Genomic DNA, 23,214 nt, shown 5'->3' on the forward strand with positions numbered 1-23,214 from the left:
TGCCTGTAACATGAATTGTTTTACCACAGTGAATCAGGCTACAAGTCAGTTGCGGTCAGTCATGGTTCAAATATTGCACTCAAAAGACTTCTGGACCTGAGGTACTAGATAGCACAGAAACAATTGAATTCTTTGGAAAGTTGTTTTGCTTGGGGTGTATTCATGGGTAACAGAAATGCAATAGCAATAGGTGTTTTTGGTGGAATTACTATAGGAACATCAAGTGCAAGAGCTAAAATCATTAGCTCTTCATTAGAATTTACTGAAACAACAGAAAGAAGGATTGAGAGCCCAAGAATTTTGTTGTTGGCTTTGCTTAGAATCAAAAAATCATGTTTTTGTTGAAAAAGATTGACAATTTCAGTAAGAATGCTCACACAACACAAATTATTTAATAGATGAATCAGTTTTGAGGAGGCTAATTTGAATCTTGATACTTGAGGGTACTGAGCTGGAACCATTTGAGGATTGGTTGATTGAGGGATAAATGCTGAGGTACCAACACCACTTGACTGGGTAATTGGTTGCCAGGGGGTACCACTACTTGTGTCTGAGCACGGTGGTAATCCGCGCTGTTTTTTAAGTTTAACAACAAAGGTCTGCCATTGATGTCAAACTGAGAGTGACAGTACTTAGCAAGACGCTTCCCTTTTCATCATCGAGGGCAAATAGAAAGTTGTTTTGGTTGGAATGTTTTCATATGACAATCCTTTTTAACGTGACTTGGTTTACAAGCAAAGCAACAAGTCTTTTTATCAGAGTCTAACTGTACAGTGCTAACAGAGTTTCCCCAAATTTTTTCTTGTTTTTTTAGGAGGTTTTCAAATTTATCTGTTCATTATGTCAGATTATCTTCCAATGTTTTTCCTAAAGCACTGACCTGTATATTAGCAAGATGTGGAGCAGTAAGCTTACTGCAAACTGTCAGCATCTGTTTAACAGTTGGAGGCTGATCAGGCAAAGTTAAAATAATTTTTCTACATTCCTCAGTAGCATTTACAAAAGCAAGGTTTTGAACAATACAGGAGTGACCTTGTTCATCTGGACATTGTTTTTCAACTGCCTGGGTTAATCTATCTAAAAAAGAACCATAGGATTCTGTTTTGTTTGTCTGATAGTAGTAAAAGCATTTACATGGGTACTAGCTGGCTCAACTGAAAACAAAGCTTTTCTAGCAGCATCTTTAATATCTGTTAATACAGGCCAAGGCAATTCTACTGCTTCATTTTCCGGTCTGTGGTAAGGTGGTCACTTGCTAATTGGCTAACATCTATATCTTCATAAGCAGTATTTGCATATCTTTCAACCAATTTATTAAGAAGGTTTTTCTATTGTAATTCTCATAAAAGATATTGTGAATTGGTTAAAATCAGGGAAGCTACATTTTGACAATCAGCAGGGACTAAGTCATAAGAATTAAAAATACTTTTCAATATATTATTAAAATAAGGAGAACTCACTTTCTTTTAAAGCCTGACACAGTTCTTTTATATCATGGTGAGAAAGACTTTCAAATCGTGGATTTACATCATTACAACCATCTCTTACAGGTAATGTAAGGAGCTGTTTCTTTGAATCTAAATCTTTTTTAAAATTTTGATTCTATTATATATAAAATTTTGATTATAATCGCAATGGAGGGTCAACCTCTAATTTAGATTGGTTTTTATCTTTCTCACTGCTCTTTTGTCTGACTCAGGGGAGCAGGTAGCATGGTCACTGACATCAGCTGTTCTGGGAACTCTGCTAAGCTCCAAATTCTTGGCAGGGGTGTTGCCACAGCAACAAACTTTTCTGGGAGCGTTGCCTGTATGGGCGGGGGAAGAGAACTCTGAAATCTTGGCAACAGTGCCACCTGAACAACACGCTTCTTTGGGATGGCTGCTAGGAAGGGCAGAGGAGGAGACTTTCATGTTCTCAGCAAACTTCATAATGGAGTTATCGGCTAAGGACTGGTTGTATTAGTGCCAGGAAAAAAGCCAGAGCTTGGTTTTTGCTCTTGAACTGCAGATGCTGAATTTGTATTTGTGACACTTTCTAATGCACTGTTATAGGTTCTACACCGCAGCTCTGCCTGCAGGGAATCAGCTGGAAAATTGCCAGCATCAAGCTGCAACCTTAACACGCTATTTTTCCCCTCAGCAGTGAATGAAACAGATTTCAAGGCTTCTAAGCGATCTGTGTTTCTACAGAAACTTTTCTGAGTTCTCTTGCTTCTGCCCCAGGCATCTCTCTGGGCAGAGCTATCTTGTTCTGGCTCGGCCTCTGGCTGCTGCCTGCTGCTTCTGTCTTCTTTCCTACCCGGCCTTCTGAAGGCAAAGCTAAATCTAAAGCTCCCTTACTGCCTGTAGCTGGAGGCTGGGGAACTAAAGAAAACTCTGGGAGAGACTTGGGGGAGGAATTTACACAAAAAGAATTCTCAGAATTGCAAAGCAATCTGCCTGCTTGAACCAGATCTGAGGGGGTGTCTTCTCGAGAAGGGGAAGCAGTGGCAGGAGTGACTCTCACAGCCTTTCGGCTAGGCAGAGCAGACTCAGAGCCCTCCCCGGCAGTCTCTGCCTGCACAATTTCAGAACAAGCAGCTACTGTATTGCAAAGCCTCTTCAAATTCTCGTCTCTTGGGTCTGCGCGACTTCTACCTGCTCTTGAACACAACCTCTGAACTCCTACATTCCTGGAACGAAACAAAAATCCTGAATGCTTTTCTGGGCATGGCAGGAGTGGCTGCTTTTGCGGAAGGATGGGAGGACGGCTCGTCACAGCAGCAGGGACGCAGGGAATCTTGGAAGGAACGGAGGGCACGACTGAAGCTGAAAGCTGATCCGATTCCTATTTCCTGGGGATCGGGGTGCTGCCCACACTGCCTGGAGAAATCCCGGACACGCCAGAAGGGAAGGAACTCTGAACAGAACTAGAAATCTTCACAGAAGAGGATGACGGCTCAGCATCACTTGGAATTAAAGTCTCAGAACGAGATGTTCTGTTTTGGCGTTCGAGAAAGTCTCTGTTATGATCATTTTGTTTAAAGCTCTCCATTAAAGCTCAGGAGACAGGCATTAGTCTACTTACAGTCTCTTCCTTTTTGAGAGAGAATAGATGATAAATTTTCTAGTTTATCTGACCTCAAAAATCAAAGGTAAAAGCAGACTGCAAGTCTATATTTTGAATATTCGCATTTACCCAGATTAATAAATCTTTCAGTTCATTTTTTGAGATATCTGAACGTCTTTTATCTTGTAAAATTTTCTCAAGCTGGTAAAAAATGTCCCATTCTGTTTTAAATAAATGATTTCCCATGGCATAGCTCAAGAGCCCCTTAATAAAGTTACTTACACGGACATCAGGTGCAGTTGGTGAAGGGGATGGTTTATTCCTCCTTTTTAACAACTTGGGCTTCTGGCGACTGAATTTGCTACGATTTTCTGTATCCTAGTCTAATGTAACTCCTCACAGAGGAAGCACCATTTGACGCTGGCCAGGGGCTATTTACAGACATGAACGAGACGGGGCTGCTGCTGAAAGCACCTCGAGCTGCTTTATTTTTCAGCATCAGTCTCACTACATGATTATGACAATGGGAAGATGCTAGCAGCTCACATTCCAGGCAGCAAGCCTGAAAACTTAATGTTACAACTTACTTTATAAGCTTCTTGACCAATCAGACAAAGCAAAAGCATACTGACAGTAGTTCTATCCAATCACCATAAGCACACGTGCCTTTGGTTAAAACAATGCTTGCTTATTTGGAATACAATACCTACTTGTAAGCCTTAAAACACAACGCACAGAGCTCCATTATTAAGCTTTAACCTTCCTAATATCTTGCTAGATAAACTTTCTGCAGCTTAGAGAGTTATTCAGACAAGCGTTAATACACAAGCCATTGTTGTATTTGCCCTTGCTTTTCTACAGTTTAAATAATTTTTCTGCTGACCTAACTCATGACTGCTGCATAGCTCTATTCACAGTTCTGCTGTATCTGAAGCCTGCATCTTGCAGCTTTCCCAAAACCCTCTGATTTTGTAAATCCCCACAGGAAGATGGCAACATGCAGCCAGAAGTTTAGGATAAAAGGAGGCTACATCCTCCAAAACCTCAAGAGAGACCCCATGGGGTAATGTCTAGTGAACTCTCTCCCTTTACTTGAAAAAAGTTGCAGGACTGCTCTCTCTTTCATGGACACTGGCTTTTCAGAGTGTGGTCTTCCACACACTTTCAACACAGGAAAGAGCTTCCGACTGCTCCTCGTTGTAGAGTGGCAAGAGCTAACTGCTATTTTACTTGAATGAAGTGGTCTGGTTGTTCCCTTGATGATACAGGGTGTGTGGAGGCAGTACAAGTTGCTTTAAGTCCTGCAAAAAAGCAGAATTTTGACCCTTGTGATAAGCAGATGTTGCATCCCAGGACACAGAGGGAGATGTGAAGGCAGGGATGCCTTGGAAGGAGACACCCCTTTAGGTCAGAGTGAGACCAAAAGATGCTCTCTCACAGTTCACTGCCATTATATGTTGATGACCCAAGTCACATCATCTCTCTTCTCCTCCCCAGTTCTACAATGTTCCACACTCCTGCTTTTCCTATTGGTCCCCATTCCTTACAGCTCCTCCCCTGAATTCCAGTTTGTTGTCCCTTTGCAAGCCCACCTTTGTACCGCCTCTCTTCCCTCTACCCATTGGCCCACAGATCTGACACTCTGCCTCCCTTGTCCCATATAAAACCCTAAACCCTCCTTTGTTCTTGGTTCTTTTGTCCCTGAACCTCTTCAGAGTGTTGGCCAATAAACCACCACTGGAACTCCAAAGAAGGAGCCCCTCCCACCTGTTTCTTAGCCATTGACCTTCAAGATACAACATGTAGTGCGAGTGTCTGGTGTCTATCCCTTTCCTAGAGGAGATGCTCTTGGCAAGGCGGTGGTCTTGGCAGCTTCTGCCGCACGGCCACAAGCAGATCTTTAAAAAGCCAGAGAACACCAGCTGTGTGGGGTTGAAAACGTCCTTCAGAGCTTTGTACTTGGAAGAAGCTGCATATGGTAATAATAAGGCTCACACAACCTTCTCCACAGTTGGCAGTCGCTGGTTTTAGACACAGAGCATGGCTGTAATACCAATAGTCACAGAATATTCAATACAACTTGTAAGAACAGCTTTGCTGAGAGTGCTTCGTTTCCAGAAGTACATTTGCCGACACGGCTCACCCCCATCAAAGCTTCAGGTCTGCCTGTCTTAGATGCTCCACAAAGGTAGAGGTGGAGCATTTGCCTTGCAATTTTTGCATATCAGACATTCCTTCTTCCTGTGAATCTTCTTTGTGATGCCCACTGGCAAATAAAGGGTAGCCCCTGCTTCATTCTTTTTTAGAGGTGTCCATACTTTTGCTTTGGCTATTGGCACCAGTAGGCTTAGAGTTCTTGTCCCATTGTATAAAAAAATACCATTATGTAGAACATAACTGTGTAAACAGAAATGGTCGGTTTGATTTTGAGAGCATGGAGGAGATCTCCCTGATCAAGGAATGCCCCAAGGAGGGCAATATTCACCCAGTAGGGCTAATAGAGGGATGCTGAGTGATGAGGGCACATAAGCACCAATTTGCGACACAGTACAGATTTTGGGAGGATCTGAATTATCCTCTCTCTTTTCTCAGAAACCAGTGGCTCCCTACCTAAGACAACAAATGCTTAAATCAATTTGGTGTCCAACCTGTTCTGGGCAGATCTGTTGTTATCTCAATCCCTAGTGCTGCATACTGGGTGTCAATTAAGACTGTGTAGTTTACAAATGGTGCTCTCCAATTCAGTACTCCCACTAAAAACACCACCACGTCACCTCCACATCCCCTGCCCCCTCCAGCTGAATGCACAAAAGGTAAAGATCACAGGTCAAGATAAGGAGAGTTTATAAGGAAGCAGCAATGAGGTAAGAAAATTACCAGTTGTGACTGTGGTCACAAGGGTTTTCAGGATGAAGAAGAGACGAGAATGTTGACTCCATGATCAGAAGGCTTGATTTATTATTTTATGATATATGTTACATTAGACTATACTCAAAAGAAATAGAAAGGAAAGGTTTCTTCAGAAGCTAGCTAAGCTAAGAATAGACAAGAATGAATAACAAAGATCTGTGTCTCAGACAGAGCAAGAGCCAGCTCTGCCATGAGTGGTCAAGAAATCCAAACACCCACAGGAGACCAATCACGGGTCTACCTGTTGCATTCCACAGCAGCAGATAACCATTGTCTACTTTGGTTGCTGAAACTGCAGCTTCTCACAAGGAAAAATCCTAAGAAAGGATTTTTCATGAAAGATGTCTGCGACAACCAGTAATAGCACTGATATTATAATAAAAAGTATAAGAAAAGAACTTAATTACATAGGCATGCCCTGACAAAAAAACACATGCCAGACTGCTCTGTGCACCACATTTTCTCAACCAGAAGGGACTCCCTTCCCCCAGAAGAGAGAGAGTCATGTCCCCCACCTCTGGCAAAGACATGAGGTGGTCCTGAAAGTGAGGTGTTACTGACTAACATCTGAGATCCAAGCAAGCCCCCTCCTGGATGCTGCAAAAATTAACCCTCTCCTGGCTGAAACCAGGACCTGTCCTTCAGCCACACAAGTGTCTTCAACAACATCCTCTAAAGTGCCTCTGTCCACATTTTGCATCACCAGACAGAGATCTTCATCAACAAGAGAGGTGAAAGAAGAAAAGAGTGGCCTAGAGAAGAATGTGCACAGCTGAATTACCTTATGGAAAAAACTACAGTTGAATTTTGCTTCCAGGTCACTTGCAATTGAAGACAATATGACGGAGAGACATTCCTTTTCAGCTAAATACTACTTGGAATCTGCATGGTTGTTGTGGTTTGTGTTGTGTCTGTTCTGTTCCCTCATTGTTCATGTTAAAGGTCCTGCCCTGTTCCCAGTTATCTGTCAATCCCTAAACCCCTCCCCAGTTACTATGGTTGTCGAATGTATCATTTTTGTTCTCAACCCCTGGCTGCCTGCCTGTCACTCGGTACCCCTGCCTCCTTTTCCAGAAGCTTCTGGCCAAGGTGTCGGGTGATTGGCTCAGGGGCCAGGGCCCCTCCCTCAGTTGTACAAGATTGGTTCTGTTGCTGTGTCAATCCCCAATGTATCCTTTCCTTCCCTCTTCTGATTTGTCATCCTTCACCCCTCCCATCCCCTTTAAAACCTGGGGTTTTTCCCCACCTCGGGGCTGTCAGCTCTCTTCTCCTTCACTCCCAGTTCCCCCTGATCCAATAAACCCTTTTACCCTGAAGAAACTGAGAGACGCCTCTTCAATCCTGCGGCTCGGAGTATCATAGCGGCCTACGTCCGTAAGGCTGATTAAAGCCTTAGGCACATTACTTGACTTCGTGTTGGGGAAGTGCCCCCTTGGCTGGAGACGGGCTGGTCATTCCTAGCCTGGGCGTATCTTTCCACCGGCCACATCGCTCCACATGGTCTAAGTGAGAAAGGAGATTAACATGATCTCTCCATAATTAGGTCACTTACAAGCAGGGCAAACAACCAGGGCTGCAAAATTTGTCACAGTGACTCAAAGTGAAGTAGAAAAAGACCCTCCAAAACTCTCAGTTGGGGCACTGCTATTGTTCAGGTCTGTAGCTCACAAAGAAGCCCCTCAGCACTTGCCCGAGTTCATTAGCTCATACGCTATTTTAAGTTATTCTACCATGGTCTGCATAGCTGTATCATGAAAAAGTATATCATGAAAGTAGTGATGTGGAACACACTCTAGTGCTGCCTGTTCCATGTGCAGCTGCAGTGCCAAAGAATAAAGACTTTCTTTTTCTTTCAGAGACCTGAAGCAAAACCCTCCGGAGATCTGTCAGACCTGGCAGCACATTCTTCCAGCAAGTGGCTAACAACCCCATATCAGTTGGAAGAATGATGAAAATCAGATTATTGGACAGCCAGAGGAAAGGTGAGAGTTCAGAAGTCTGTTTGCACTGACATATACAACTTTTATCACACCCCAAACCCACCTTTTAAATGTCTTCACTTTTTCTATGGAATTCCAGCTTTCAGCCTTCATTTGGTTACCTTCTTGCTAAGGACAGATTTCAGCATTAAATGCCAGCTTTGCATTTAATGGGAAATGAGTATTTATTTATTTATTTATAAATACTCATTTAAGGGAAATGAGTATTTGCCTTCGAATCAGCTCCAACCAAGCTCCACAAGTCAAATGGGCAGGTACATTTCACAAAAAAAAATCTCAAAAAAGCAATGGCAGTCCACTTTTCTTCATCTAGATTAGGATATACATCAGATATGAATGTTAAATTCTTAAGAGGAATTCAGCTACCAGACAGGAACTTAATCAACACTGCCACCACCACCAAAAATAACTTCATTCAGAAGGAAAATGTTGGTTTAGAAGCACACACTGCAAAGGCAGAACATCATACATTCACATTCCTATGCATTTCACACTCAGTATTACAGTGTTGGCTTCTTGGCTTTAACCTTGTGAAAAATGCTAATCACTTGTTTTTAATTTTTTAAAAGTTTAATAGTAATAAAATGGTTATAAAAATAGCAATAAAATTAGAGTAATAAAAATTTGGACAATTAGGATTAGGGCAATATGAGACAATAAAAACAAAGGGTTATGGACAACCTGGGCACCTTTTTCTGGGCAAAATAAGCTTGAAAAAGGACACACATTAACAGAGGATTAACTCTTAAAAGTAATAGTTTGCTGTATATTCATATATTATATATATATAGCATAACTTTTATTTAAACAAAGGATTCTGTCTGGTTAGTGTTAACTTCTTAATCTTGATGGTGTCTCAGGGCTGAGTGAGGTAGGAAGAAGTTAGTTTCTTTTGATAAGGGAGTAATAATTTTTTTTCTCTGAAAGATTTGTGTGTCAGTGTGAGTACTTCATTCCTCTCTTTAAAAAAACTATCTTACATAGCATAGTCTCTATTTTAACATTACATTATAACATAAAACTATATTTAACACACTACTTAAGAAAATTAATACAGCATAACTTTCTAACATAACACATATAATATTAATTTTAATATTTGTGAAAAGCCAATCATAAAATACACATTTTTCACAACCTGTAATCCCATGAATGACTATATACCTTAGAAGAGGCAGAAATACAATGTTCAAATATATATATGAACTGAGAACTGCAATGGTTTTCTTCTTGTTCCTGACTTTACTGACATTCGGGCAAAATATTCAGGGTTTACAGCGACAATGCAGATCCTACTGCACAAGGGGCAGTGAGATGGAAAAGGAATTGCTTACAGCCAGAGTGGTTAGAGGCTGCTTCTTAAAAACTTTGTTTCAAGTGCCACAGAACCAAGTTTTGACTTGGAACAGAAAGTGAAACACTGCAAAGATTTTGAGCCAAATCCCCATCTCCCTCAACCTTAATGTAGGACCTTGTCCATGGGGATATTTTAATGTGACACAGGGAAAAGTGCTACAAAATGCCAGTAATTAAATGACCAATGAATCTGAGGCAGATGTTGATCCAGCAAGCTCACACCACGCTGATGGTCTGTACAGGATGCCTGTGATTCACCAGCAGAACACCATTTACCCACTTCCCAAAAAGCTATTGTCCATAGATCTCGTCAAAGTACAGACTACAAATGTCTTGTTTAGGAGCACCTCTTGAAAGAGATGTCAAATTCATTTTTCACAGGATTCATCTGTAAGCCAGCACTATATTATACCGGGATTGTTAGGAGATGGCACTTGCACAGAATCACATCAACTATTGAAGAATGGGACTTAGAACAGCAAACAATGCAGCTCTTTGTGTCAGAGACTGCCCTTAAACATTTTCACACCACCATTCACAAGACCAATTCAATCCTGATGGCAGTGACTCAGATCTGCTACAGCCTAAAACACAAAGATCACTGCATACAGATTTTACTCAAATGCTGAGATTCAACAACAGTAATAGCACTGTTACAATAAAAAAGAAACCCCAAATTGGAAACAGTAATGATTGGAAGCAAGCAATGGAGATCCTTGATGCACCAGCACCAGGACACAGAAAATCTTTTTAAGAATAGTTTGCCTGTACACCTACAATATTTCATTCTTAATGCTTTAGTTATTGAATATTTATACACAGAAGTGATCAACTATATCACTAAATACATTTTTACACTACTACAAGAAAAACTCCAGCTTCCATTATTTCCTGGAATCTTTCCTATTTTGAAGTACCACAATGGGAGCCTCCTATTCAAAACTATGCTAGCTATTCATAAACCATTGGGAAAGAAAAGTCCCAAAACAAAACAAAATGAAATCCCAAAGCATAGAATTAATCAACCCAAACAACACTTTGGAAAGCCACTACTACCTGGCAACAAAAAACGCTCGACATCTCAGTGTTATAGATACGTAATGTGATGGATTTACTTTCATAATTAAGGGATGAAAATTGTATATATGTTAAAATAAGTTTATTGATGTGTAGTTATGTTATCGTAATCTTGTTTAGACATCCTTTTTTCTACCCATAGTCCCCTTCCCCCCTCGCTATTGTCACCACCAGACAGCCTTGGCTGCGAAAGACTTGTGAAGGTGATGTACACACCGTATCCTCCGCACACCAGCAGGGCCTTGTCTGTCTCCGCAGGAGGCAAGCTGAGATGAGCAGAGCTCCTCCGGGAAAATCCCGGGGCGCGCCTTGGAGGTCCATCTTTCCCCTCTGCCCCTGCGGGGACAGAGACAGTCCCATCTGGGTCTCCAGAATGTTTTGCGGAGATACTCAAAACTCCACAACTTTTGTGAAAGTTGTAAAGCCGGTATGTTTATTACAGCACTGGACGCATGTGGGAATTGCTCCCCTCAAAATGACATGCGTACTTCTGGGAACTCAGGTCCTTTTCTATCCCCCTGTCAGATACATATCTCAGATACATATGCATACAATTTCACAAAAGGTTCAGTTCATATTCATTTTTCATTAAAATCATTCATTCATTAAAAATGAATATTCACATATTCATTTTTAAGAATTTCGCATGACATTTGCCGCTAGCTTTTCTTTATCAGGAAGAATTCCTAGGTCAGGTTGACCGGCTCTCACAGCAGTCTCTCTGTCTCTCACTATCACGCTCTGTCTCCCCCCCCACCCCTTATCTCTGTCCTTCATTGAAGCAGTTTCTCTGAGCCTAGGTTTTGCAGTCAGGCTAAATAGCAATAGCTATGTTTTCTAACCACAGACTCAACTCAAAAATGTACATTTCACCTAAATCAAAATGGATTTCTACCCTGGAAAATTTCTACTTTGTTTCAAAGGGAGGATGAGTACACTGCGCCCCTTGCAGGAGATGGGAAAAGCTTGTTGCTAGCAGGCGCGGCTGTGACACCACCTGACCTCCAATCAAAGCGCAAGAAAGTAGCCTCCACCAATGGATGGTAAAAAAGAGTTGACAGAGCGACTTTGGGAAGGGCCAGGGTTAGTGATGTAACCACAGGGGTAGAAAAGGCGGAGCAGCAACTGTGTCAACAAGCACATGGCACTTTGATTCCGTGCTTTCACTGGTGCAATTTTTCTTTATTCAGTCTTGTTGTATTTTATAATAAACCTCTGAAATTTTAAAAGTGAGCATCCTTTTTTGTGAGGTAGTGTTTTCTTCTAGTTACTCAAAATTATTCATATTCAGTAACTATTCCAGCAGCAAATAAACCCACAAGCTCCTCCAAGACAAATCAAAATAGGACAGAACCTCCATGGAAAATATACCTGTTTTCTAGGAACTGCACAGAAAAATGTCTCCATGTTCTCTTCACTTAAAAGCCTGGGTAAATCCAGGCTCATAATCATGATACCCAAGAATTTACTGCCAGAGTGAACACATCAAACTCCAACACACAGGGACTCAAGGACACAAACTGCACACACATCCCTCACACCCATGCTTGGAATCATCTTCCTGCTGTAATATATGTTAGAAATAATTCATGCTATAAAAGGATGTATTTTATAAAGATTGCAAAATCCAAACGAGTCTCAGACCACAAGCAGCCAGAGAGGCGGACGTCTATTCAAATTCTGAAGTTCCTGAATGTGGCAGGAGAACAATCGGCAGTTAGCTCATGAATAGACGCACCCAGTGATGATCACTGTTATCCCGAGCCATCGGAAGACACCTAAGAGCGATCATCGATCATTGCCCTGTTGATAACATCGATCAAGATAGCCAAAGTCGCCAAAAAGATGCATGTGAATACGCGACTTCTTGGATTTGATCAATGCTGGCTGTCGACCAGGAAATGGCGATTGTCCAGCTCTGCACAGTGAAAGAACCAACTATGAAAAGTTACAAAAGAAACTTGGACTCCTTTGCCTCAGGCATAATAAACTGTATAAAATATCCCCGCAAGAAGCGGCTCTCATGAACGAGGGGGGTCCGATGCGATAGAGGTGAGATCCAGGTTCACCGAGCGCCGATCCGAGGCTTGATGCTGTCTCTTTGGCTGTGGTGGTTTTGAGGATCGTATTTTGGTGACAGAAAAAGATAAATCTTTTTGCATTTTTGATAATTTGGCTTTCGATTGATCATTTATAACACTGCTGAGCTGAGGACAAGAAGCGACCAGAATAGCCCGGGCACTCCAGCTTCACTGCAAGGCATCCGGCAGCCTTGAAGGTACAAAGCGAGCACAGGTCGGAGCTCCTCGTGTCCGGAGCGAGGCCGGAGGAGCCCCCACCGCGGAGCTGACACGGCCCTGGCCCGGCCCCGCTGCGCTCCGAGCACGGCCCCAGAGCGGCCCGGCCGAGGCGGTGAGGGACGGGCGGTGAGGGGCCGGGGGATGGGGCACTCCGGGAATGGGCGGAGATCCCGGCAGAGGGGAGAGAGACCTGGCAGAGGGAGGAGTGAGCAGGAGAGCGGAGAGGTGCTGGGAGGAGGGGGAAAATCCCAAGAGAGGGGGATGAGCCTGGGAGTAGGGGAGATCACAGGAGAGGGGAGGTGAGATCCCTGGGAAAAGGTGGGTTGCCTTCCAAGAGGGTAGAGCCGGAGAAAGAGGAGAGAGACTTGGGAGAGGGGGTAGATCCTGGAAGAGGGAGGAGTAATTGGGAGAAGGGCAGATCCAGGGAGACGAATAAAAGCACTGGCTACAGCCTGGGAGAGGGAGGAACTTGGGACAAGGGGTAGCTCGGGACTGGGGAAAACCCGAGAGAGGAGGGAGAAACCAGGAGATGGGGGAGAACCTGAGAACAGGGGGGAGATCTGGAGTAGAGCGGAGAGGGCCTGGGAAAGAGGGGAAAGATGTGGGAGAAGAGAGCCCAGCGGCGGGAGTTCGGGAGCGGAGGCTCCTGCAGGCGGACCGGGAAGCCGGAGAGCCCGGAATCAGGGAGTCCTGCAGCCGGGCCGAGAATGGGCGCGGGTCAGTGCGGTTCGGGAGAGCGCGGCTGCGGGGCTGGCTCCGGAGCCGCAGGCGCGTGGAAAGCGCTGCTCGGCAGCCCCGGCGGCGCTGAGAGCACAGCCCTGCCCGGGGAGGCAGCGCCACGGGCGCCGCTCGGCTTCCCAGCGAGGCCTCGGCACCGCTCGCCTTCGCCGCCGTATCCGCGGCAGCTCGGAGCATCGGTCCCTGCCCGGGCCCGAGGCTCACCTGCGCCAGGTGCACCAGAGCATCGCCTCTGCCTTGACAAGCCACAAGGAGCAGTGCCGGGCAGGGACTGCAGATCCCCATTGGTGGCAGAGAAAAAAGAGCAAGGAATCTTCTGTGGGAGAATATAGGCAATAGGATGAGGTGTCACTGTCAAATGTGTTCAGGTGCACTCACAAGGATACTATTGCTCTTGGCTCAGAACATGGAAAAGAAGTGGGCAGACACAAATCACAAGCTGGTTGCAATATCCAGGGATCAGTTATCAGAATAAAATGCTATGCAACTGCTGGAATGCTTAATGGATGACTAATTACCCCTTGCTAAGTCATCTGGGCTTGTTAGGGGCAGCATACTTATCTCTCAAAAATTACTCTAGAGCTATGATTAAGAAAATTTTGAAGAAAGGCTCATAGACCCACATTTTAATGCAGTTGCTGTGGGTTTGATCAATGAAATCTGCTTTAATGTCTTGATTTTCCTAAAGGTTTGTGGGGTTTTTTTCACACACGCATGCATGCTAAATTTGAGACTCTAAGGTAAGGTCTTTTCATAGGGGATATGGAAGAGACAGGTCTTCAGTCAGCAATATGTCAGTGAGAGACAGCTGAGCGATGATTACTGAGAAGAAGAACAGCCCTGCAATAGAGGTGTGAGTCTTGGCTGATACTCAGTAGAACCACCTTAGGCAGGATCAGTAACAAGCTTTTGAAGAGTGAAGGGCCTAATCCTTTGGTGTGGTACTGTATGGACTTTGGGATCACTACACCATTGCAAATAGGTTCCCTTTCCAGCAGAAGAGACTTCCATCTGCTGCCTCTGCCGAGACACTGGCAGGGACAGAGTGAGCAAGGCTCAGTCAGCTCGCAGGGTTATTTGCACAGAGGGGCTGCAACAATACAAGAAGCCAAAAGCAAACAAACTCATAGCCTGATTCCAGAACTGCTCAAGCATCTGTGTCCTTGCTGGCAAGACAAGAAGGTGCTTCAGACCTTAAAGGCAGCTTCATCCTTTGCAGGACCAGCCCAAAATGTCAAGATCTACAATAGAAAGATGGGGGGAGGGGGGTTTGGGGTTTTTTTTTGCTCACTGGGTGGGAAATGCTTCAGTTGCAGTTTTGAAGGGCTTGCCTGGATTGTCATACTAAAATGCAGGAAAAAAAAAAAAAAAAGCTGTGCTTTTGCTTAATGAAGCCACATTGTATCTGTTTTTCAGAAAGGAATAAAGAAAACACAGATTGCCTACTGAAATTATTCTCCTCCCTTCCAAATCAGTTCACTCCTCAAGCACAAGCCTGAGGCACATCCCCGACTGCCTCTCTCCCAGCAGCTCAGAGCAGCATTGCACAGCGCTTGCTGTGTGCCAGAGAGCACAAAGCAGGCTGGCCTGGTGGGCCTGAATATTTCTGCCAAACACTCTGCATCTCACACCTTTGCTCTGGCTGAATGCAGAACTGCAGGATTGCAGGCGCTTCCTGCCAGAGCTGTGTGAGGCGCTGGCTCCTGCAGACGTGCCCTGCCAAGCTGTCCCTGCCTCACGCTGGCCTCGCTTCCCCTGGCAGAAGTGCCGGGCCTGAAGGAGGCTGCCCTGTGCTCCAGCCTGCCGAGCAGCCCTGCTCCCTGCCCCGGTGCCCAGAGTGCTGCACACACTGCTGACCTTGGCCAGGAGTTGCAGGGCAGCCGGCAGAAGAGGAGGAATCCTCAGCCAGCCCAGCGGCCCTCGGCTGCCCTTGGCCTTTCTCTGCTCCTGGGCACACTCCAGACGGCCAATGCCTCCAGGCCGGGCTGTGCCCAGCACGGCTGCGCTTCCCCTCGGCAGCAGCCAGCTGCCACCTGGGCTCTGAGAGCGCAGGATTCGCCCGCTCCCAGGAACAGGCACCCAGGGCCTGGCTGCTGCCTCTTGCAGCTCCAAGGGCCTCCTTCCAGCCTGCCTCTGCCGGGGCTCAGCCTGCTCCCGCCTCTGCCTGGGCTCTGCTGGGGCTCAGCCTGGGCAAGGCCGGGCCTGCTCTCACCTCACAGGCGCTCACAGCTCTGCACCTCAGGAGATCTTGCCGAGCACCCTCTCTGATCTTTCTGCTTTCTCACTTGAGCAAGGCTCTCCTCCAGACAAAGACATTGCACCTAGGGATCCAAATCCAAGTGGCAGGAACCCCAATGCTCCCAAGCCACAGCTGAATGCCTGCATCTGCACAAGATGTTTGGCCTGCCTCATTCCTCCTTTGGTTTTGCTTTCAAATGCCATTGCCCTTTCTGCCTCAAATAGAAGTACCAAAGCTGTCCAAAAACAGACCAGCGCACTATATTCCAAAGGCAGTGTGGTCTGGAGAGGATGAATGGAGAAGATCCTTCCCCACTCTCACACCATGCCAAAGACACTGTGTCACTTTCCACCTTTAAGAAACAACAGACAATTCAGATGGAATTCTCGAGTTTATTTGCAGAGTGAGAAGGAAGGGAATCTTCAAGGCAAGTTGTGGTTTCAGAAACTTTATTAATTTCCAATCCTACTCTGCAGTCCTATTAGACAATCCTACTCTAATCCTAATCCTAATCCTAATCCTAATCCTAATCCTAATCCTAATCCTAATCCCAGTCCTAATCCTAATCCTAATCCTAATCCTAATCCCAGTCCTAATCCTAATCCTAATCCCAGTCCTAGTCCTAACCTACAATCCTAATCCTAATCCTAATCCTAATCCTAACCTACAATCCTACTCTAAGAAGATTGAGGAATAAATGATCCTGATGTGATTGTCACATTCTTGTCTCCTTCCTCTTCTTCACTGAAACAATCAGTGGCACCAGGCTGGACGCAGGCTCAGCAAATCTTACAAATGGATGCTGCCCAAAGGGAAAGAAACCAAATCAACAAAAACCAAGGAACCATGACTTTCCAAGCTCAGTGCTTCACAGGATTCCTCTGGCTTCTAGAAGGATGCGGGAAGAGGACCAATGGGACCATCTACAGCTCCATCTTTATGTGCAGGACTTTGCCATCACAGGCAAACCTGGCCCAGAATCCCACTCATCCATTTATCCAGGTGTCTTCATCTTGCTGAGATTTTTGCCCTGCCAGTGCTGTAGAAATGGTGCTTTCTGTCCTTGGAGTTTCTTCTTTTCAGGAAACTCCAATGACTCACATAGGTCCCTGTCTTTGCAAGACAGGCACTGTGCTGATTCCCACAGGGAGACAGAGCAGTGTCTGCCTTTCCACGCCCTGCCCCTCGTGTGCTGGATGGCACCCTCCTTCCCAGCAGGGCCAGCCCAGTGGCACTGGGCCCTGCAGTTCCCTCTCTGCCACACAACCTGGCAGTAACCCTGGCACAGTTCCCGTCTGCTTGGGCATGCCAGGCAGCAGATGGGGCTGGGACAAGTCCCTCCCAGCTGTCCCTGTTTGTGTGGCAGAAACCTCTAAGGGTGGGCTGGGGGGCACAAACCAGGGCCCCTCAGAGGCTCCCAGTGAGCCCCCCACAGCCCCTCCTGCCCACAGCCAAATCTCTGACTGCTCAGCTGGGACTGGCTTCCTTGGGTTCCTCCACCACCATTTCATGTCTCTGTACCCTGCATTGCTCTACCTCCATTCTTTTGCCATTAGATAAAACTGAACACCCCACCAAATTACAAAAGAGGGTGACAGGAACAGTCAGAGGACAGAGAACCTCTCCTCTGAGGACAGACTGAGAGACCTGGAGTTATTCAGCCTAGAGGAGAACAGGCCCCAGGGAGACTTCATTGCTATGTTCCAGTATTTCAAAGGGAATTCTCAGGAAGTAAGAGACACCTTTTTTAACAGGGTCAGTTGCAATAGGACATGGGATAGTATTTATAATATATAATGGGGATTGAGTCAGATTAGGTCTAAGATCTCATTTACTTGGAGCATGGTGCAACCCTGGCACAGGTTGCCCTTAGAGCTGGTCGGTGCCCCATCCCTGGGCAGGGATGGGGCAACCATTCCAGGGCAGGTGGGAAGGGGCTCTGAGCAACCTGATCTCTTTAAAGATGTCCCTGCTCATTGCAGCACACTTGCACCACAGGACCTTTACAGGACCCTGCCAGCCCAGCCCAGTCTAGGATTCATTTGAATTCCTTTTCATTTGAAGAGCACCAAGAGTGGAGGTGAGGAGGAAGGGGGCTCATCTGATGCCTTGGACTTGAGTGGAGGAGGAGCCCATCCCTCAGAGCCTGTTTCACCTGCAGCCCCTTCACATTTTACCTGCAGGAGCTCCTTGGCAGACCAGCGCCGCTCCTCGTCTGTCTGCAGGCAGCAGCTCAGGAAGTCACGCAGGCAAGGTGAAAATAGGTTGGGCTGCTGCAGCTTTGGGGTCCCTCGTATGGCGATCAGGAGTTGAGGCTGGGGAAAAAGGAAACATGAGACTCCACCTGCTTCTTTCCCATCTGTAACTGCTCTCCCAGATCCCATTGGTTAAGCTCCACTCTGCAGCAGCACTTTCTGCCCTGGCAGAGACCCAGAGAAGACTTTCCTTTACCAACCAAAAACCCAAACCCCGATGCAGCCACAGCTTTTCCAACACCCCATAGATCTTGCCTTGGCAGCTGATTTCATTGACTGACCTAGTTAGTGGGAACCACATCACCAAAAGCACATTTCCTTCCCTGAGGATTCACACCAGCTTGAGAGGCTTTTTGGAAGAGGGACTTTGCTATACTAACTCTACTATTTCCAAAGATTAGTACATAAAAAGTATCTCTGCAGTGCTTGTTGGTCCCTTAAGCACAGCTGCCATAAAACAAAACTCATCGAGCTTCTTGTCCTCTTCTAGAAAACAGTGGTAATTGAAGGAAAGAAAGGAAATCCACCAGGTATTCCTCAGGTAAGGAAACAAACATTTGGAATCTCATCTTCAACACAGACACATTAAGATGCATGCACAAATATATTGAGGTGAAAATGCCTGCTTGGGTACACAGGTGCCACCTGCAGCTCTGTCTCTCGTCTCCAAGTTTTAGCTTCTTTATGTGACAAAAGGAAACCTTTTCAGGGTCAAATCAGAAGAAGAACTGTCATCCCTATGGTCACCCTCTGCTCATTTGGATACTCAAGTCAATGCATTAAAGGTGTGCCCATCGCAGAAAGTGTCGGGTAAGAAATGGGAGGTTTGGCAGGATCTCCATGACCCCAGGCTGCGGCCTGGTCTCCATAATAGTGCCCATCACAATACTAACAGCTCTGTGCTGGTGGCACTGAAATAGATGGTGACCAAAGAGGCTTTATTATTATCCTCTTCAACCCAGAGGAAAATTTCCAAGCCTAAAACAACAAACACACTCCCCTTGAGTATGAATAATTATGGCAGCTTTCTTTTCTTTTCCCACACCACCAGAGGTCACAAAGGGGGTTTTATCCTGTCCCTCTGAAGCTGTACTCAGCCACTGGCTATGGTGGGGAGCTGGAGTCCTCACTATCATTAGAACTGTTCAGGCCAGGGACGGCCCTGCTCCTGTAGTAAAGAAACACAGCACTGGTGTCAACTGCCCACGTTGGATCCCAGCCCAGGCACCTGCCTGCAAGCTCATCAACTTGTTAAAGTACCAAGAAACAACCAAGAGTTTCGCATTCAATTCTAACTGCAGTCGGAGAAAAACACATCCTGAACTTATCCAGGCCATCCAGACACATGACTGAACAGTGTACAGATGACTTGAAAACCTGAAAGTTTATAAGACCCACAGGATTTGGAAAAGATGCTACAGTATGGAGGAAGGTTGATGTGCTGTGGTTCAAAAAGAAACAGAAAGTAGAACTAGTTGGGCATTGCTTTGCTGGTTGTTTCTTTTTCGCTTTTTCTTTTTCTATAAAACTGAAACTGGGAAGACTCAATGTCCACTTTGAGAGATACTTACCACACATCCAACCATTCCACTGAAAAATTCCTGTCCTTCAGAGACAGAGCTCCATCAGGGTTCAAAAAGCAAATGAGAAATGTCAAGCATGGCTGGAGGCCAAAATGGCAGGTTTCTGAACTGGTTAGGTTTCTGAACTGCCACTTTCCTTCTGATGCAACCAAATCTAGAGCAGATGCTGATGTGCTACTACAGGGACATTTTTAGGAGGGGATCTTGGTGGAAGTGGTGCCAGCAGATTGCAATGGGATTTTGTCCAATGGGCACACAGAACATGGGACAGGTGAGAAAGACAGTGGGATCAGTGAGTATTTGCACCTTACCAAGACAGGAGTTGCATTCCAGTAAGGAACTTCTCGTTCCACCATTTCGATGCCCAGGATTCCCAAAGACCATATGTCCACTTTGGGGCCATATGGTTGACCTGTCACCACTTCAGGTGCCAGCCACCCAGAAGTGCGGGCCATGGAGCTCCATCTGCCCTGCTCAGGGGTGAGCTGAGTGAAGAGGTCAAAGTCAGCTGTGGAGAAAACAACAAACCATGAAAGCCAGCTCCAATTAGGAAACCAAGCAAAAGAATTCCCTACTCTCAGTCTAAGAATGCACTGTGTCATCTGTTGAAAATCAGTCCCTGCTCTATTTCTTCAGGGTTTTAGCCAAGAAAATATGGAATTGGCCACTTCCAAAAAAACCCTCATTTTTTACACTACCTCCAGCAGTGGCCTTTATTTTCCAGAAGCTTTAGAAGCTTTAGCTTCCTCTGGAAGGGGACACACACAGACCAACACCACTCTTGACTTCTTGTGGTTCCTTGTCCTACCTCTGTGCACGTTGCAACTGTGCCCTCAGCTCGCAGTGGGTGTCCCTGCACTGCCACCAGCACCATTTTTGGGGAGCTGGCTGTCACTCCAAGCAGCCCCACACCCACATCCCTGGAATGCTGCACCTGACCAAGAATATACTGACCCAGCTTGACAGAGCCGTCGATTTTGAGAAGGATGTTGCAGCTCTTCAGATCTCGGTGGATCACATCGTTCAAGTGAAGAAAATCAAGTCCTTGCAGGCACTGAGAGAGAAAACAGAAACAGGAGGGCAAAAATGAGTGATGGGATTTCATCACACCAGAAAGGAAACAAAGAATCTAAAAGATTCCCTCTCCAGGGGAATGGGGAGTAATGGCAGAACACAGTGCCACCGAGAGGAAGAGCTTGCTGCTCCAACACTTGCAGAGCAGGTCCTTTCTGAGGAAAGGCATGTCAGCTTTTGAAAGAGCAACAGCACCTGCTGTTGTAGGCTGTCCCCTGCAAACCAGCCAGGATAACTCCTGCTGCAGTGGATGTGCTCTCTCCAAACAAGGGTTTTCCAAGAAAGAAAAAGTCCCTGTCTCTGGTATGAAGCAGATCACTTTTGGGTGGGAGGCTGCATGACAAAGGTTTTCTTGCTGGCATCAGCACAGACTTGGAAGTATCACACCAGTCACCTTCCTGAAGCAAACGCTGTTTTGTCTGAGTACTGTCCGTTTCAGTTAAAAACTGTGAGAAATGAGTCTCTTTCTTTGCTGATCATTTCAAATCCTGCCACCAGCACCTTTGCTTTCACAGGCAAGGAATGCAGTGAAGACAGGCAAAAGTTTAGCAAGGCAAGATGGAGAACAGCAAATACAAAAGACAGAGTGAGAGTACAACAGCAGGAGATAAGAGTACTGGCACTGAGTACAGGGAGTGCAGGGGCACTGGCAGGCCTTTCACTTGAGGTGCTTTTGCTTGCCCATAGCATACAAGCCACACAGAAACAAAGCTTGGCACAGGAAATCCCTCCTGATCTGAACCCCTGTTCCCAGACAATCCCGCCCAAGCCCTCTGAAGCACAGGTGGGATCCCTGACCTCCCGACTGATGGTTGCAATCTCTCCTTCAGACACGTGAGTCTCGTTGATGACATCGCTCAGAGTGCCTCCGTCCATGTACTCCATAATCAGCCAGAGCTGCCTCTCCACAAGGTAGCTGAAAGAAGGAAACAAGGATGTGGAGATGAACATGCATGGCTAGGTTGCAGTTTGGAAACAGCAACGCTTGTTTCTGGATGCCTTTGTGACGAGGACAGAATAAAAGGAATAGACATTCCCTCTTGGCTGTGCATTGTTTGCAATCTGTGCAGTTTCAAGGAGAAAGGCACAGCTGTGAAAAAGGAGATGTCTTAGATGGGCAGGAAGTGAAAAGTGCAGTTTAGTAACAGCCCAGATAAAAAACCTGTCAGGCATGGTATTTCTGGAAATAAACACCTATTCATCCTGGCATACACAGTAATGGAAAAGGCACAACAATCCAAGGGAAAACCTCGCTAGGATGGTTTATCAGAACTTAAAAGATGCTGAGAAAAATTTGAAAAAATCAAGCCTCAAAACAATGTGGAGGCAGTGAACTTTGAGGGTATTGAATTAGTAAAATAGGGCTGATCCAGGTTTTTGAAAAATTTTCAAACTGCATTTGTCAGGGTGGATTAATGCAGACAAAATGCACTCTCTTCCCACCCATTGGCAATAAGTAGAGAAATAATAATTAACCAATAATTATCAGCTCTATTTTCTGCCAGTGACCAAAGTGGGTTTTTAATTTTGCATGCTTGCAGCATGTAAACAAACATTGCTGGGATAAAATAACAACCACTCACCTCTTTAAATAATTCACAATGTTTTGGTGCTTATTAATTTTCATGACCATGAGTTCATTAAAGGTTCCTTCCTTTCTGATCAGCCCTTGAAGATTTATTTTCTTTATGGCCACCTAAAATGATGTTGAAAATCAGTAACATTAAAAGCTGGTGGCATGAGAACAATTTCTCACATGGAGCAAGTGATTTTGCAATGACACAGCTGAGCTGTGCCAAACTGCCTTGTGATGAGGCACTGCAGTCATGAGGAACTGACATTCCAACAGCCCATTTCTCTGCTCCCTTGGGGGCCAGTTACAGCACACGTGGGGCCACTGACATTTTGCCTTGACCACTTGGTAACAGTGGTGTCTCAGCTATCACCGGCAAACCTCTGACCACACTCTCTGCTGCTTTGGATGGGATTCAGAAGAAGTAATCCATGCCTTAATACTCGGTGGATACATCTTGGCCTATGGGCAGGGCTTAGGGCTTTTAGGGACACCTTGCAGATCTCTCCCCATGTGCAGTTCCCAAGTGCAGCACTGCAGGTGGCTAAGGAACTACCAGGAACTTTCAGATGTATTTGCTGGCAACCAGAAATGAGGATCCAAGACTCTGAAGCTGTAGCCCCAAAGAGCAGTGAGGTGCTCGAAGGCACCACCTTTGTTTTAGCAATGGAGAGCGAGCGAGCGCGTCCTTCTCTGAAAGGAACCGCTGCCCTCCGTGCCTTCCTTCCGGCAGCTGAGGAGGACAAAGTCCCAAATGTATTTTGCAGGCTGGCACCAGTCTGTGCTTCTTGTGCCTTCTCAGCACAGCTCTGCCCAAAGCTCCAGCCACAGCTCACACCAGAGGGGAAAGCCCTTGAGTGCAGCAATCTACAGGTGCTGTTGACATTTACCTCTCCTCCTGTGGCAGTGTCAAGTGCTTTACAAACATCTCCAAAAGTCCTAGAAACAAAACAGAAGCAAAGAAAGGAGAAGCCATTTAGATCTTGCAGTGAAAGCCAGCCCACACAGGAGATCTGTGCTGTAAATGTCTAAGACCTGCAGGACACTGGAAGCATGGG

The sequence above is a fragment of the Agelaius phoeniceus genome, chromosome Z (genome assembly GCF_051311805.1).
Source record: "Agelaius phoeniceus isolate bAgePho1 chromosome Z, bAgePho1.hap1, whole genome shotgun sequence".
NCBI lineage: Eukaryota > Metazoa > Chordata > Aves > Passeriformes > Icteridae > Agelaius > Agelaius phoeniceus.